Source organism: Pristiophorus japonicus, chromosome 4 (genome assembly GCF_044704955.1).
Source record: "Pristiophorus japonicus isolate sPriJap1 chromosome 4, sPriJap1.hap1, whole genome shotgun sequence".
Taxonomy (NCBI): Eukaryota; Metazoa; Chordata; class Chondrichthyes; family Pristiophoridae; genus Pristiophorus; species Pristiophorus japonicus.
The window spans coordinates 12,346,665-12,359,973 of record NC_091980.1 but is presented as its reverse complement, the minus strand read 5'-3'; the positions used below and the strand labels follow the sequence as shown (position 1 = coordinate 12,359,973).

General features: G+C 46.2%; 1 protein-coding gene and 1 long non-coding RNA gene across 6 annotated transcripts in view; one reads left to right on the top strand and one right to left on the bottom strand.

Moving 5' to 3' along the window:
• Positions 1-13,309, bottom strand: part of LOC139262840 (protocadherin gamma-A11-like) — a 338,634-nt gene that overhangs the window by 260,373 nt on the left and 64,952 nt on the right. The window lies entirely within an intron of this gene.
• LOC139262841 (uncharacterized) overlaps positions 1-13,309 on the top strand; it is a 47,733-nt gene that overhangs the window by 33,356 nt on the left and 1,068 nt on the right. For all 3 annotated transcript variants that reach the window (XR_011592983.1, XR_011592982.1, XR_011592981.1), the window contains one exon: positions 11,463-11,565. This is a non-coding gene — a long non-coding RNA (uncharacterized lncRNA). The remainder of the gene's footprint in view (positions 1-11,462; positions 11,566-13,309) is intronic.

Below are 13,309 nucleotides of genomic sequence, written 5' to 3'. Positions count from 1 at the left end.
TATAGACTGGTTAGCCTGACATCGGTGGTGGGGAAAATGCTGGAGTCAATAATTAAAGATGTAATATCAGCGCATTTGCAAAGAAGTGATAGGATCGATCCATGTCAACATGGATTTATGAACGGGAAATCATGCTTGACAAATCTTCTAGAGTTTTTTGAGGATGTAACTAGTAGAATGGATAAGGGAGAACCAGTAGATGTGGTGTATTTAGACTTTCAAAAGGCTTTTGACATGGTCCCACACAAGAGATTAGTGTGCAAAATTAAGGCAGTTGGTATTGGGCTTAATGTATTGACATGGATAGAGAAATGGTTGGCAGACAGGAAGCAAAGAGTGGGAATAAACGGGTCCTTATCTGAATGGCAGGCAGTGACTAGTGGGGTGCCGCAGGGTTCAGTGCTGAGACCCCAGCTATTAACAATATACATGAATGATTTTGACGAAGGAATTGAATGTAATATCTCCAAGTTTGCAGATGACACTAAGCAGGGTGGCAGTGTGAGCTGCTAGGAGGCTGCAGGAGGACTTGGACAGGTTAAGTGATTGGGAAAATGCATGGCGGATGCAGTATAATGTGGATAAATGTGAGGTTATCCACTTTGGTGGCAAAAACAGGAAGGCAGATTATTATCTGAATGGTGACAGATTAGTAAAAGGGGAGGTGCAATGTGACTTGGGTGTTATGCTACATCAGTCATTGAAGGTAAGCATGCAAGTACAGCAGGCAGTAAAGAAAGCAAATGGCATGCTGGCCTTCATAGCGAGGGGATTTGAGTATCGGAGCAGGGAGGTCTTGCTGCAGTTGTACAGGACCTTGGTGAAACCACTGCTTGAATATTGTGTGCAGTTTTGGTCTCCTAATGTGAGGAATGGCATACTTGCTATTGAGGGTGTGCAGCGAAGGTTCACCAGACTGATTCCTGGGATGGCAGGACTAACATATGAGGAAAGATTGGATCAGCAATGGATATACTCACCGGAATTCAGAAGAATGAAGGGGGATCTCATAGAAACGTATAAAATTCTGATGAGACTGGACAGTTTAGGTCCAGGAAGAATGTTCCCGATGATGGGGACGTCTAGAACCAGGGGACACAGTTGAAGAATAAGGGGTAAGCCAGATAGGACCGAGATGAGGAGAAACTTTTTCACCCAGAGAGTTGTGAACCTGTGGAATTCTCTGCCATAGAAAGTTGTTGAGTCCAGTTCGTTGTACATATTCAAAAGGGAGTTAAATGTGGCCCTTACGGCTAAAAGGATCGGGGGTAGGGAGAGAAGGCTGGGGTAGGGTACTGAGGTTGAATGATTAGCCATGAACATATTGAATGGCATGCAGGTTCGAAGGGCCAAATTGCCTGCTCCTGCAGCTATTTTCTATGTTTCAATGTTTCCATTACTTTCTCCCTCACGTGCTTATCTAGCATTCCCTTAAAGGCATTTTCTCTCTTAGCCTCAACCACTCCTAGTGATAGTGAATACCACGTTCTCTATATTCTCTGGGAAAAGTCATTTTTCCTGAATTTGCTGTTGGATTTATTAAAGAATTTCTTATATAGGTGCAGCGCACCGAATCTGGAACCCTCAGGACCGAGGCCATTCCAGATTTTGCGTTTTGACGGGTTTTGCAATGTCTTTCTGACTTCACGAATCCTGAAAAAGCTGAGCCCATATTCGGGTATTTGCGTATTTTGGAACATCAGCAGGGAGGTGTTTGCCGGGCAACAAGGTCGTCAGGGGTGGTATTCACCGGGCGATGAGGTCAACGGACAGAGCCCCGCCGCTGGAGAAATGTTCGGGTGGGCCCCGCCACCGGGGAAGAATTCAGGCTGGGCTCGCATGTGAGGAGGTGTTCGGGCGGGGCCTAGCCGCCAAGGAGGTGTACTGGTGGGGCTTGCCGCCGAGGAAGTATTCAGGCAGGGCTCGCTGCCGGGAAGAATTCGGGCGGGCCCGGCTGCCGAGGAGGTGTTTGAGTGGGGCTCGCCGCCAAGGAAGAGTTTGAGTGGGCTCTGCCGCTGAAGAGCTGGCTGAGCGGCCCCATCGCAGAGGAGGTGTTTGGGTGGGCCAGCGAGGAGACCTCGAGATAAGGCCAGTGGCGGCAAGGTGAGGCCCGGGGTCGGGCGGCAGTGAGGCAAGGCCTGAGGTCAGGCAGCGGTGAGGCGAGGGGCAGCGCGGCGAGGCCCGAGGTCGGGAGGCGGTGAGGCGAAGTCCGAGGTCGGGCAGTGGCGAGGCGAAGTCAGAGGTCGGGCAGCGGCGAGGCGAGGGGTGGTAAGACGAGGCCCGAGGTCGGGCAGCGAAGAGGCGAGGGCTGGTGAGGTGAGGCATGAGGTCGGGCAGCGGCAGGACCTCGAGGTCGGCGGGTCCGGATTCCGGAACATTTTACAGATTCCGTACGACCCTGCCACCAATCGGTCCGGAGTCTGGATTCCGGAACATACCGGATTCCAGAACTCTGGATTTTGGATGCTCAACCTGTATTTGAAGTGTAATCACTTTTGTAAAAACGTGGCAAACAATTTGCACGCAAACTGTACTGTGATAATGACCACATCATCTGTTTTAGCGAATTTGCAATGAAAGGGAATATTACAATTGTTTTACAAATGGCTCTCAAAGTACACCATTCCCTCAGTTCTGCCCCTCTGACAATGCAGGGCTCCCTCAGTACTGCCCCATGCGACAACTGCAAGACAAATGCAGGGAACAGCATCAAACTTCGTACATGGCCGCCTTTGACCTCACAATGGCCTTTGACACTGTTAACCGTGAGGGACTAAGGAGCATCCTACTACATTTCGGCTGCCCCCAGAAGTAGGCACCATCCTCCCCCTGCTCCATGACGACATGCAAGCCATGAGCCTGGGCGACAGATCCACCACAGACCTAATGCACGTCTGGACAGGGGGCAAGCAGGGCTGCGTCAGTGCACCAACGCTCCTCTTGATCTTCCTTGTTGCAATGCTCCATGTCACACTCAACCAGGTCCCCGCTGGAATGGAACTAAACTATAGAAGCAATGGGAATCTGTCCAAACTTCATCGCCTCCAGGCTAGATCCAAGGTCGTCCCATCCGTTTTCATCGAACTACAGTAAGCGGACTACATTTGCGTCTGCGCACATTCAGAGGCCGAACTCCAAGCCATCATCAACATCTTCACTGAGACATACAAACGAATGGGCGTTACAATAAATATCTGTAAGAAGAAGGTCCTTCACCCAACCTGACCCCGCCACACAGCGCTGCCCCCGCCACCCCCCCCCCCCCGGTCATCATTATCCATTGCGCGGTCTTGGACAACGTGGACCATTTTCTATACCTTGGGAGCCTACTATCAGCAAGGGCAGACATTGATGATGAGGTCCAACACCACCTCCAGTGTGCCAGTGCAGCCTTCAGTCACCTGAGGAAGAGCGTGTTTGGAGACCAGAACCTTAAATATGGCAGCAAGCTTATGGTCCACAGGGCAGTAGTGTTACCCGTCCTCCAATATGGCTCAGAGATGTACACCATACACAGTAGACTACACAAATTACTGCCTTCGCAAGATCCTGCAAATCCACTGGGAGGATAGAAAAACCAACATCAGTGGTCCCGCTCAGACTAACATCCCCAGCATCGAAGCACTGACCACACTTGACCAGCTCTGTTGGGCAGGCCACATTATCCATATATCCGACATGAGACTCCCAGAGCAAGCGCTCTACTCGGAACTCCTAGGGTGCCTCAGGTGGGCAGAGGAAGCATTTCATGGACACCTTGATAAAGTGCAACATCCCCACTGGCACCTTGGAATTCCTGGCCGAAGACTGCCCTAAGTGAAGGAAGGGCATCCGGGAGGGTGCTGAGCACCTTGAGTCTCATCGCCGAGAGCATGCAGAGAGCGTAAGGAGCATGTCGCAAACCAGACTCCCACCCGCCCCTTCCTTCAACCACCGCCTCAACAGGGACAGAGATTGTAATTCCTATATTGGACTGTACAGTCACCTGAGAGCTCACTTTTAGAGTGGAAGCATCACTAGAAGAGCGGGCTCAGGACTACAAAGGGTGGCAGCAGCGATTGGGAGTGGCGGCAGTCGAGGAGGCCAGCATCGCGAGAGGAGTGGGCTCGGGACTACAAAGGGTGGCGGCAGCAAGTGAGAGCAGCGGCAGATCGGAGGAGGCTAGCTGGTGCAGAGGCCGAAGGTAAAACAAAGAAGTAAAAAGAAATTGAAGTGTGATGTCACAGCCAAGTGGGTAAGTGATTGGCTGGTGGATTGATGAGTATTTAATCTTTTTCTTTTTCTTTTTTTTTCCTTATCAATAGGTAACCTTTGGCATTGTTGCCAAATTAAGTTAATTTAAGAGTTACGTCATGGCAGGAGAGCCCAGACCCATGTCCTGCTCCTCCTGTGCTATGTGGGAAGTCAGGGATGCTCCCAGTGCCCCTGACTACTAAGTGTGCAGGAAGTGTGTCCAGCTGCAGCTCCTGACAGACCACATTGCGACACTGGAGCTGTGCATGGACTCACTCACTCTGGAGCATCTGCAATGCGGAGAATGTTGTGAAAAGCACGTTTATTGAGTCGGTCGCAGTGCAGGTAAAGGTTACTCAGGCAGATAGGGAATGGGTGACCATCAGGCAGAGCAGTGGAAGGAAGGTATGTAGTGGTCCCCTGCGGTCATCGCCCTCCAAAACATATATACCGTTTTGGATACAGTTGGGGGATGACTCATCAGAGGAAGGCAACAGCAGCCAAGTTCATGGCACCATGGGTGGCATTACTGCACAGGAGGGCAGGAAAAAGAGTGGGAGAGCTATAATGGTAGGGGATTCTATTGTAAGTGGATTAGATAGACGTTCCTGTGGCCGCAATCGAGACTCCAGGATGGTATGTTGCCTCCCTGGTGCAAGGGTCAAGGATGTCTCTGAGCGGCTGCAGGGCTTTTTGGAGGGGGAGGGTGAACAACCAGTTGTCATGGTGCATATTGGTAGCAATGATATAGGTAAAAAGCGGGATGAGGCCCGACAAGCTGAAGTTACATTAAAAAGTAGTAGTAATCTCAGGATTGGTAGCAATGCCACGTGCTAGTCAGGGTAGAAATAGCAGCATAGTTATGATGAATATGTGGCTTGAGGAATGGTGCAAGAGGGAGGGATTCAAATTCTTGGGACATTGGAACAAGTTCTGGGGGAAGTGGGACCAGGACAAACCGGACGGTCTGCACCTGGGCAGGACCGGAACCAATGTCCTAGTGCTGTTGGGGAGGGTTTAAACTAATATGACAGGGGGATAGGAATCTATGCAGGGATACAGATGAAAGTAAAATGCGGGCAGAAGCAAAAGGTAGAGAGGAGATAGCGAAAGGTGGAGGGCAGAGAAATCAAAGGCAAAAATCAAAAAGGGCCACATTACAACATAATTCTAAAAGGATAAAGAGTGTAAAAAAACAAGCCTGAAGGCTCTATGTCTCAATGCGATGAGCATTCCCAATAAGATGGATGAATTAACTGCACAGATAGCTGTAAACAGATATGATGTAATTGGGATTATGGAGACATAGCTCTCGGGTGACCAAGGCTGGGAACTCAACATCCAGGGATATTCAATATTCACGAAGGATAGTCAGAAAGGAAAAGGAGGCAGGATAGCATTGCTGGTTAAAGAGGCGATTTACGCAATAGTAAGGAAGGACATTAGCTTGGATGATGTGGAATCTGTATGGATAGAGCTGCAGAACACCAAAGGGCAGAAAATGCTAGTGGGAGTTTTGTACAGAGTACCAAACAGTGGTAGAGAGGTTGGGGATGGCATCAAACAGGAAATTACGGATCTGTGCAATAAAGGTTCAGCAGTTATCATGGGTGACTTTAATCTACATATAGATTGGGCTAACCAAACTGGTAGCAATAAGGAGGAGGAGTTGTTCTTGGAGTGTATAAGTGACGGTTTTCTGGACCAATATGTCGAGGAACCAACTAGAGAGCAGGTCATCCTAGACTGGGTCTTGTGTAATGAGAGAGGATTAATTGGTAATTTTGTTGTGCGAGTCCCCTTGGGGAAGATTGACCATAATATGGTAGAATTCTTCATTAAGATGGAGAGTGACATGGTTAATTCAGAGACTAGGGTCCTGAACTTAAAGAAAGGTAACTTCGATGGTATGAGCCATGAGTTGGCTAGGATAGACTGGCAAATGATACCTAAAGGGTTGATGGTGGATAGGCAATGGCTACATTTAAAGATCACATGGATGAACTTCAACAATTGTACATCCCTGTCTGGTGTAAAAATAAAACTGGGAAGGTGGCTCAACCGTGGCTAACAAGGGAAATTAGGGATCGTGTTAAATCCAAGGAAGAGGCATATCAATTGGCCAGAAAAAGCAGCAAACCTGAGGACTGGGAGAAATTTAGAATTCAGCAGAGGAGGACTAAGGGTTTAGTTAGGAGGGGGAAAATAGAGTATGGAAGTAAGCTTGCAGGGAACATAAAAACTGACTGCAAAAGCTTCCGTAGATATGTGAAGAGGAAATGATTAGTGAGAACAAATGCAGGTCCCTTGTCGTCAGAATCAGGTAAATTTATAATGGGGAACAAAGAAATGGCAGATGACTGAAGAAATACTTTGGTTCTATCTTCACTAAGGAAGACACAAATAATCATCCGGAAATACTAGGGGACCGAGGATCGAGCGAGAAGGAGGAACTGAAGGAAATCCTTATTTGACAGGAAATTGTGTTGGGGAAATTGATGGGATTGAAGGCTGATAAATCCCAAGTGCCAGATAGTCTGCATCCCAGAGTACTTAAGGAAGTGGCCATCTAAATAGAGGACACATTGGTGGTCATTTTCAAACATTCTATAGACTCTGGATCAGTTCCTATGAATTGGAGGGTAGCTAATCTAACCCCACTTTTTAAAAAAGGAGGGAGGGAAAACAGGGAATTATAAACCGGTTATCCTGACACGGGTAATGGGGAAAATGTTGGAATCAATTATTAAAGACTTAATAGCAGCACATTTGTAAAGCAGTGACAGGATCGGTCCAAGTCCGCATGGATTTATAAAAGGGAAATCATGCTTGTCAAATCTGCTGGAATTTTTTTGAGGATGTAACTAGTAGAGTGGACAAGGGAGAACCAGTGCTGTCTTTGGACTTTGAAAACGCTTTTCACAAGCACCCACACAAGAGATTAGTGTGCAAAATTAAAGCACATGGTATTGGGGGTAATGTATTGATATGGATAAAGAACTGGTTTGCTGACAGGTAGTAAAGTGTAGGATGAAACGGGTCTTTTTCAGAATGGCAGGCAGTGACTAGTGGAGTACCGCAAGGTTCAGTGCTGGGCTCCCAACTTTTTTCAATATACATTAATGATTTGAACGAAGTAGTTGAATATAATATAGAAACATAGAAACATAGAAAATAGGTGCAGGATTAGGCTATTCGGCCCTTCGAGCCTGCCCCGCCATTCAATGAGTTCATGGCTGAACATGCAACTTCAGTACCCCATTCCTGCTTTCTCGCCATATCCCTTGATCCCCCTAGTAGTAACAACTACATCTAACTCCTTTTTGAATATAGTTAGTGAATTGGCCTCAACAACTTTCTGTGGTCGACAATTCCACAGGTTCACCACTCTCTGGATGAAGAAGTTTCTCCTCATCTCGGTCCTAAATGGCTTACCCCTTATCCTTAGACTGTGACCCCTGGTTCTGGACTTCCCCAACATTGGGAACATTCTTCCTGCATCTAACCTGTCTAAACCCGTCAGAATTTTAAACGTTTCTATGAGGTCCCCTCTCATTCTTCTGAACTCCAGTGAATACAAGCCCAGTTGATCCAGTCTTTCTTGATATGTCAGTCCCGCCATCCCAGGAATCAGTCTGGTGAACCTTCGCTACACTCCCTCAATGGGAAGAATGTCCTTCCTCAAGTTAGGAGACCAAAACTGTACACAATACTCCAGGTGTGGCCTCACCAAGGCCCTGTACAACTGTTGTAACACCTCCCTGCCGCTGTACTCAAATCCCCTCGCTATGAAGGCCAACATGCCATTTGCTTTCTTAACCGCCTGCTGTACCTGCATGCCAACCTTCAATGACTGATGTACCATGACACCCAGCTCTCATTGCACCTCCCCTTTTCCTAATCTGTCACCATTCAGACAATAGTCTGTCTCTCTGTTTTTACCACCAAAGTGGATAACCTCACATTTATCCACATTATACTTCATCTGCCATACATTTGCCCACTCACCTAACCTATCCAAGTCACTCTGCAGCCTCATAGCATCCTCCTCGCAGCTCATACTGCCACCCAACTTAGTGTCATCCGCAAATTTGGAGAGACTACATTTAATCCCCTCGTCCAAATCATTAATGTACAATGTAAACAGCTGGGGCCCCAGCACAGAACCTTGCGCTACCCCACAAGTCACTGCCTGCCATTCTGAAAAGTACCCATTTACTCCTACTCTTTGCTTCCTATCTGCCAACCAGTTCTCAATCCACATCAGCACACTACCCCCAATCCCATGTGCTTTACCTTTGCACATTAATCTCTTGTGTGGGACCTTGTCGAAAGCCTTCTGAAAGTCCAAATACACCACATCAACTGGTTCTCCATTGTCCACTCTACTGGAAACATCCTCAAAAAATTCCAGAAGATTTGTCAAGCATGATTTCCCTTTCACAAATCCATGCTGACTTGGACCTATCATGTCACCTCTTTCCAAATGCGCTGCTATGACATCCTTAATAATTGATTCCATCATTTTACCCACTATTGATGTCAGGCTGACTGGACTATAATTCCCTGTTTTCACTCTCCTTCCTTTTTAAAAAAATGGAGTTACATGGGCTACCTACCCTCCACTCCATAGGAACTGATCCAGAGTCGATGGAATGTTGGAAAATGACTGTCAAAGGATCCGCTATTTTCAAGGCCACCTCCGTAAGTACTCTGGGATGCAGTCCATCAGGCCCTGGGGAATTATCGGCCTTCAATCCCTTCAATTTCCCCAACACAATTTCCCAACTAGTAAGGATTTCCCTCAGTTCCTCCTTCTTACTAGACCCTCTGACCCCTTTTAAATCCAGAAGTTTGTTTGTGTCCTCCTTAGTGAATACCGAACCAAAGTACTTGTTCAATTGGTCCGCCATTTCTTTGTTCCCCGTTATGACTTCCCCTGATTCTGACTGTAGGGGCCCTACGTTTGTCTTTACTAACCTTTTTCTCTTTACATATCTGTAGAAGTTTTTGCAGTCCGTCTTAATGTTCCCTGCAAGCTTCCTCTCGTACTCTATTTTCCCTGCCCTTATCAAATCCTTTGTCCTCCTCTGCTGAGTTCTAAATTTCTCCCAGTCCCCCGGTTCGCTCTTATTTCTGGCCAATTTGTATGCCACTTCCTTGGCTTTAATCCTATCCCTGATTTCCCTTGATAGCCACGGTTGAGCCACCTTCCCTTTTTTATTTTTATGCCAGACAGGGATGTACAATTGTTGTAGTTCAATCCATGCGGTTTCTAAATGTCTGCCATTGCCCATCCACTGTCAACCGCTTAAGTATCATTCGCCAATCTATCCTAGCCAATTCACGCCTCATACCTTCAAAGTTACCCTTCTTTAAGTTCTGGACCATAGTCTCTGAATTAACTGTTTTATTCTCCATCCCAATGTAGAATTCCACCATATTATGGTCACTCTTCCCCAAGGGGCCTCGCACAACGAGATTCCTAATTAATCCTCTCTCATTACACAACACCCAGTCTAAGAGGGCCTCCCCCCTAGTTGGTTCCTCGACATATTGGTCTAGAAAACCATCCCATATGCACTCCAGGAAATCCTCCTCCACCGTATTGCTTCCAGTCTGGTTAGCCCAATCCATATGCATATTAAAGTCACCCATGATAACTGCTGCACCTTTATTGCATGCACCCCTAACTTCCTGTTTGATGCCCTCCCCAACATCACTACTACTGTTCTGAGGTCTGTACACAACTCCCACTAACGTTTTTTGCCCTTTGGTGTTCTGCAGCTCTACCCATATAGATTCCACATCATCCAAGCTAATGTCCCGAGCTAATATCTCCAAGTTTGCAGATGACATTAAGCTGGATGGCAGTGTGAGCTGTGAGGAGGTGCTAAGAGGCTGCAGGGTGATTTGGACAGGTTAGGTGTGTAGGCAAATGCATGGCAGATGCAGTATAATGTAGATAAATGTGAGGTTATCTACTTTGGTGGCAAAAACAGGGAGGCAGAATATTATTTGAATGGTGACAGATTAGGAAAAGGGGAGGTGCAATGAGACCTGGGGGTCATGGTACATCAGTCATTGAAAGTTGGCATGCAAGTACAGCAGGTAGTGAAGAAGGCAAATGGCATGTTGGCCTTTATAGCGAGAGGATTTGAGTACAGGTGCAGGGAAGTCTTACTGCAGGGAGGTTGTACAGGGCCTCGGTGAGGCCTTACCTTGAATATTGTTTACAGTTCTGATCTCCTAATCTGAGGAAGGACATTCTTGCTATTGAGGGAGTGCAGCGAAGGTTCACCAGACTAATTCCTGGGATTGTAGAACTAACATGTGAGGAAAGACTGGATCGACTAGGCTTATATTCAATGGAATTTAGACGAATGAGAGGGGATCGCAGAGAAATGTATAAAATTCTGATGGGATTGTACAGGTTAGATGCAGAAAGAATGTTCCTAATGTTGCGGAACTCCAAAACCAGGGGTCACAGACTAAGGATAAGGGGTAAGCCATTTAGGACTGAGATGAGGAGAAACTTCTTCATTCAGAGAAGAATTCTCTACCACAGAAAGTAGTTGAGGCCCGTTCATTAGATATAGTCAAAAGGGAGTTAGATGTGTCCCTTATGGCTAAAGAGATCAAGGGGTATGGAGAGAAAACAGGAATGGGGTACTGAAGTTGCATGATCAGCCATGATTATATTGAATGGTGGTGCAGGCTCGAATAACCGAATGGCCTACTCCTGCACCTATTTTCTATGTTTCTTTGTTTCCTCGATTTTGAGGGACTGCCGATAATGATTGATTGACAGCCCCTCTAACAGTGCATTACTCTGTCAGTACTGACCCTCCGATGGTGCAGTTCTCCCTCAGTACTGCTCCTCCCACAGTATAGTGCTGTCTCAGTATTGGATCACCGAGACTGCAGGACTATCTCAGTACTGACAACAGAAGTGTTGGCTTGATTTTGTGTTCAAGTCTCTGGAATGGGGGAGGGCTCGAACCCATGTCCTTCTTACTCAAAGGTGAGAGAGTGCCACACAATGAGCCACGTCTGACAGCAGATGATGCGAGGAAAACCCTAGTGATGGAGAGCTTTGGGAACTTTTGATCCAAATTCAGCGATTCCTCCGAAGCATGCTGCATTTACCCATGTCATGTATCACAGTACACATATACTGCAAAAGAAAATATTATTTTCTGATATAAATGATCTAATTTGAATCCTAGGGTCTTAAAAGAAGTGGTTGCAGAGATAGTGGATGGATTGGTTGTAATCTACCAAAATTCCCTGGATTCTGGAGAGGTCCCAGCGGATTGGAAAACCGCAAAGGTAACATCGCGATTTAAAAAAGGGGGCAGACAGTAAACAGGAAACTATAGACCAGTTAGCCTAACGTCTGTCTTTGGGAAAATGCTGGATTTCATACTAAGGAAGGAGTGGCAGGACATTTGTAAAAGCATCGTACAGTAAAGCAAAGTCAGTATGCTTTTATGCAAGGGAAATCAAGTTTGACAAATTTTCTAGAGTTCTTTGAGGATGTATTGAGCTGGGTGGATCAGGGGGAACCAGTGAATGTGGTGTATTTTGGATTTCCAGAAGGCATTTGATAAGATACCACATAAAAGATTACTAAACAAGATAAAAGCTCACAGGGTTGGGAGTAATATATTAATATGGATAGCAGATTGGGTAACTAAAAGAAAACAGAGAGTCGGGATGAATGGGCCAATTTCCGTTAGGCAAACGGTAACTAGTGGGGTGCCAAAGAGATCGGTACTGGGGCCTCAACTATTTACAATCTATATTAATGACTTGGATGACAGGACTGAGTGTAATGTAGCCAAGTTTGCTGATGATACAATGATGGGTGGGAAAGCAAGTTGTGAGGAGTACACAAAAAATCTGCAAAAGGATAAGTGAGTCGGCAAACATTTGGCAGATGATCTATATTGTGGGAAAGAGTGAAGTTATCCACTTTGGCAGAAAAAAATAAAAAAGCAAATTATAATTTAAATAAAGAAAAATTGCAAAGTGCTGAAGTACAGAGGGACTTGGGGGTCCTTGTGCATGAAACACAAGAAGTTAGTGTGCAGGTACAGCAAATAATCAGGAAGGCAAATGGAATGTTGGCCTTTATTGCAAGGGAGATAGAGTGTAAAAGCACGGAAATCCTTCGACAACTATACAGGGTATTGGTGAGGCCACACCTGGAGTACTGCGTGCAGTTTTGGTCTCCATATTTAAGGAAGGATATATTTGCATTGGAGTCTGTTTAGAGATGTTCACCAGGTTGATTCCGGAGAGGAGGGGTTGAGTAAGTTGGACCTATACACATTGGAGTTTTGAAGAATGAGAGGTGATCTTATTGAAACATACAAGATAATGAGGGGGCTCAACAAGGTGGATGCAGACAGTATATTTCCACTCATAGGGGAATCTAAAACTAGGGGACATAGTCTCAGAATAAGGGGCCACCCATTGAAAAATGAGATGAGGAGGAATTTCATCTCTCAGCGGAATATAAATCGATGGAATTCTCTGCCCCAGAGAGCTCTGCAGGCTGGGTATTTGAATGTATTTAAGGCAGAGATAGACAGATTTTTAAGCGATAAGGGATTAAAGGTTTATGGGGACTGGGCAGGGAAGTGGAGCCGAGTCCATGATCAGATCAGCCATGATATTAAATGGCAGAGCAGACGTGAGGGGCCAGTTGGCGTACTCCTATTTCTTATTTTCTTATACTTAATCGAGTTTAGAAGAATGAGAGATGATCTCATTTAAACATAGAAGATGCTGAGGGGGTTCGACAAGGTAGATGCAGAGAGGATGTTTCCACTCATGGGGGATTCCAGAACTAGGAGACATGGTTTCAGAATAAGGGGTCGTCCATCTAGAACCGAGATGAGGAGGGATTTCTTCTTCAGCCATGAACTCATTGAATGGTGGTGCAGGCTAGAAGGGCTGAATGTCCTACTCCTGCACCTATTGTCTATGTTTCTATGTCTCAGAGGGTCATAAATCTGTGCAATTCTCTGCCCCAGAGAGCTGTGTAGGCTGGGTCATTGAATATATT